Source organism: Athene cunicularia (genome assembly GCF_003259725.1).
Source record: "Athene cunicularia isolate RWA chromosome 13 unlocalized genomic scaffold, athCun1 chr13_part1, whole genome shotgun sequence".
In the NCBI taxonomy this organism is placed as follows: Eukaryota; Metazoa; Chordata; class Aves; order Strigiformes; family Strigidae; genus Athene; species Athene cunicularia.
This window is the reverse complement of record NW_020799117.1, coordinates 3504267-3509211: the sequence shown is the minus strand read 5'-3', so window position 1 is coordinate 3509211 and position 4945 is coordinate 3504267.

Here is a 4945-nt window from a genome sequence, read left to right as displayed (position 1 = left end):
GGGGGGAAAAAAAAAAAAAAAAAAAAAAAAAAAAGAAGAAAAAGAAGAAGAAGAAGAAAAAAGCGAAGTTTGCAAAAACCCAGGTAACCAAGTTCAGTCTGTGCTGGAGATGAGCAAATTTGCTCACAAATCTTCCCAGGAGATCAGTGGAGCTGAGCAAAGGCTTGTGCCCACGGGCGAACCCCACCGATGTAAATGAGCAGCCCAGAAGCGGCTCCTCCCGACACCTCTGCTGATGCAGACCTACAACCCAGGGCGGCGATGCCTCTCCAGAATAACATGTAAAACAACCCCCGACCCGCGTTGCTAATTCGAGTTTCGCACAGCAGCCTCAGCGCTTCCCCAAAAATCTATGTGTTAATATGCAAGAAACAAAAATCTGACTTAGTGTGAGCAGGGACAAAGTAGCTGCTGTCCCCCAGGAGCGCAAAGCAATTTATTTTACAGGCTTCAAAGTGATACATGCCTGGGTATAGGAGATTAGCAGTGGGATTTTCAAAAGCCCTATGTGAGTGAGGACCAGATTTTAAAAAATGATTCAGTGAATCAGTCCTGGTGTGAGATTTTCCTAGAAGTGAGTTAGGCACCTGGGATTTAGACACTAAGAGTGAGACTTTTAGAGGGATTTAGATGTCTGGAGATACAGTAAGTACATAGTGGGATCTTTAAAAGCACCCAGTGCCTGTGTCTTTCAGAGGTATCTGCTCTGGCTCCTTCCGAGGCTCCTCTAACTGCCTGGGTGAAACTGTGAGAACCCAAATCCCTTCCAAAGGCTGGCTCTCGGCACTTGGGCACCCTCAGAAACTCCCATTCTCCCTCCGCTCCCTTCGTTTCTTTTTCCCAGAAAGTCGAGAAGGAGGGTTCACTCACTCAAGAGCTAATTCAAGAAAGTACTCAAGCACACAAGGAAACTACCCAGCAAAATGTTTCTAGGCATGAGGTGAAGCCCCTGGTCCCACGGAGGCCAGCTGGAGATCTGCCGCTGGCTTCGGGGGAGCAGGGCTGTGCCCCCTCGACAACCGCAGCGCTGCTCGCACCCTGCTGCTCGCACTCTACTCGAAGTGAGCAAACTAAAGTTGCCTAAAGTTAGGCATCAACTGAAGTGAGGTGAAGGAAGCATTTGGGAGAGTCGCGCTCTCACAAGCCCATGTTTGAAGTCGGGTCCTAAATTTCAACTTACACTCTGACAGAGCAAGACCCCTACAGGGGCAGGTTTTGAACCTTCGAAAGCAAACCTGGAAAGGCAGGTGAGCAGGCTGGGGGCCAGCCCGCTCTCTCCTCCCCAGGAACCGGCTAGCAGAGGCAGCAGCCTCCCCTCCCTGCTCTGCAGAAGCCAGCAGCAGCTTTCCGGAGCATCCCCTCCGAGGCGGGCTCAGCGCCGGGGCTGGGACATCCCGCACAGGTGTCGGCAGCTTGTTCCCTGCATGAGGAGAATAAAATGTGTGAGTCAGTGCAGATATATGGAGCTGGAGGAGAACTCGTTATTCCTTATGGCAGGGAAGCATGCTTACACCTCTCACCTTGTTGAGACAGGTCTTGGCCCCTCTGCTGACCCACCTCCGGGGTCCCATGGCCCAGCGCGGTGGCACTGGACGGGGTTCAGCACAGGAGCTGTGCAACCCCTCTGCCTGGCGTGGAAACAAAAAGGGCTGGATCCTGCCCTCTGAAAGCTCATCCCCTTACCTGAGGTGGCTTTGGGTGTTTTACCTCTGAGCACATCAGCCCGCAGCCCCTTCCCACGTGTCTGTACCCCGCTCCAGACCCCCTGCCCCCCCTCCCCAAGCCATGCTGCCCCGTGGGATCAACACGGGACCGCTCCCCGCGCTGTCCCCGGCTCGTTCCCAGGGCTCCAGGGAGAGCGGTCAGCAGCATTCACTTGTGGTCCGTGGGCTAAAGCTCACCGGGCGGGGGCTGGCACCCCACATCTGCAGGGTCATGGTTGGAAAAAGGCAGAAACGGCCACTCCAGTCCTGTCCGCTTTCCTGACCTGAACCCGCGCCGTTACCGGTCCTCTCCAAACATTCCAGCAAGCTCTGACGACAAACATACCTATTCGTCCCACAGCTCCCCCGCTCTGCAGGTATTCACCCGCCTTACTTCTCCTCCTGCCTCGCTCCTCACCTCTCCAGCCCATACAAACACCTCGCTCCCTCCAGCCTACCTGGATTTAACCACCGGTTGCATGTGTCACCGTTCTCCCTATCGTCATCTATCTGATCTCTGATCTGAGATCGTAACTATGACTTTTCTCATTTACTTGCACACTCCGAGCTCTCTGCTATAACTGTTCTATGCAGACATATTTAAATTTGTTCATCTCTACCTTACACCCCCTCATTTAGCCAACCCTCCTCTCTCCCCATAGCCAGCAAACACCGTATAACTTTATAATACATAAAACTCACAACTCCATCTCTGACGTATTTACCTAATCTTCTTTCTTTTGTTTTAACATAGTTTAGTATCAGTTACATACAAACGTATCATATATTTGTACCTGTTCCTCTAAGGTGCAAGGTTAAGATTAAGTTAAGAGATAGGGTTAAGGCTTACTGCTTAGTTAGGGTCAAGGTTTGCTTAGGATTAGGGTTGGGTTGAGATTGGTTTAGAGTTAGGGATAGGGTTGGTTCAGCATTTAGGATTACGTTTGGGTTATGGCTGGGTTAGGGTGAGGCGTGGGTTAGGTTTAGGATAGGATTATGGTTAGTATCATGGTCAGTGGTAGGTCTCAGTTTGGGTTAGGGTTAGGTATTTGCTGCAGCGTTTTAGGTGAGGTTGGGGTTATGGGTTAGTGCTGTGTTCACATACCGTTGGGTTAGGGTTAGGTTTGGCTTAGTGTTGTGTTAGGATAAGGTTTAATTTTAGGATTGGGTTTGTGTCAGGATTTAGAACTAGGGTTAGTTTTAGGATTGATCTGGGAGTCACGTCTCAGCCCTGATCATGTCATTTCTCTGTGCTTATGTCTTGTGCAAACAAATCTGTTCTCTTTCTGTCCCTCTTAGGACTGCAGATCACCTGATTTTCTCTCCCACGCACCCCTGTAGGTGTTTGTAGTTGACTTTCATAACGCTTAGCAATCCATTTTCCCCATGTATTCCCATTTACCCGACCTTTTTGTTTATTTTGCATACATACATCTCACACATCTAGTCTATCTCACACCTACTAATGGCTCTCCTCCTTTCTTATAGCACTAAGGTATTCACCACGTCTGCTCCTGCCTGTCATGCCTAAGACATCAGTGCAACTAATGTCACGATTAACGATTTTTTTTTTCAGTCTTTTATACATACTCATTAAGCTAACGCCTGTGACTACTTACCTATCTGATCAATCTCATGCAAATTTTAATTAATCTCTCTGGATTTCCATAGCACATAGTAAACTGTGCATTTTCATCTCCCTCCTTGTTTCATCCATATTAATCTCTCTGCTCACCCGTACCTACTCTGATGAGCTTCCTGGTACCCACTCATCTGTATGTGCACCCACATCCTCCTTCATCAATCATCCTGTCCAGGATTTACTCCCCCATCTAACATCTCTCTAATTCGTACATGATCGTCAGGCTAATTTCTCAACACTCCCAGCTCATGAATACTCCTCTGTCTCTTTAACTACCCAGTACCTAGTTCAACCTGTTAGCTCGCTAATTGTTCCAAGCTTGGGTTTTTTTAGCATAATTTCTTTATTCTGTATGAATTTTATATGTATTTACTCCGTGTCTATTTTACTTGAGTCTTCCTTAAGTGTTTTTTTGCTTTTTCCCATATCTACTCTTCACTCGTGTCCGTGTACTTTATCTTTTTTTGTATGCATCTACCAAAAACTCCCTTCACTCGCCTGTCTTGCACGTCACCTTTTCACACTCCTCTGTATTTGCAGGGAGTCTCAATGACTAGATACCCTCTCTGCGGTTGTTACTCATCGATTACTCTATTAACTACTCATCTATTAACTCTGCTATTGTTCTTCTTTTATCTGTTCCTCTCTCTATCCACATTCCCCATAATCAATGACTTATTCACCCTATATATGACAGTATTACCCATATATTTATTCCATCCTTCCAGCTATCTTTCCATACCTTTAGCCAGACAACACATGTTCTGGCTGCCGTAAATTTGTCCATCTCAGTCTAATCTCTTTCTCTTTTGGCATTTAATTTATTCATCTGCTCTCTACATGTTTATCTAGTCAATCTTTCTAGCTAATATATACTCAGTTAATAATCTCTTCAATCTGTATATATACACACCCACCTCTTCATCCACTCCTCCATCCAATTCCTACTCAGATGACCTAATCCCAGGATATTCACAGTATTTCTAGTGGATCACCTCTTCCTCCTTCCATCCATTTTTCTGGTTTAAATCTGTAAGTGCCACTACTGCTTATGTCACTTTTATTTGATTTACGTAGCCCATCATATCTCTACGTATCTGTTTACCTAAACGTGTCAATTGACATCAGTTCACATCTCCATCTATTCCATATGTCCCGTCGAGTTTTCTGTTATATCTGTACCTACCTACTTGCTACCTATTATAGCTACATACTTACAACACCTACGTGTGATAGTCCACATTTCCATATTTTAATCTATCCACATTACATTTACTCTGCTAACTTCCCAGCCACCCAGCAGTTACTTTACTACCCAATCTAGCTTTGTCTCTTCCACATTTCTCCATTCCACACCCATTCAACAAACCGATACGTGATCTACAGACACCTATTTGCTCATTTTAACATGGCTATCAGGCTCCGGTATGCTGCAATCCATCCTGTGCATATTTATCTGCCTAGCTAATTTCAGGTTTATTATAAGCCCTTTCTTTCTTTTCTTTAGTTCTTTCTTTCTTTCTTTCTTTCTTTCTTTCTTTCTTTCTTTCTTTCTTTCTTTCTTTCTTTCTTTCTTTCTTTCTTTCTTTCTTTCTTTCTT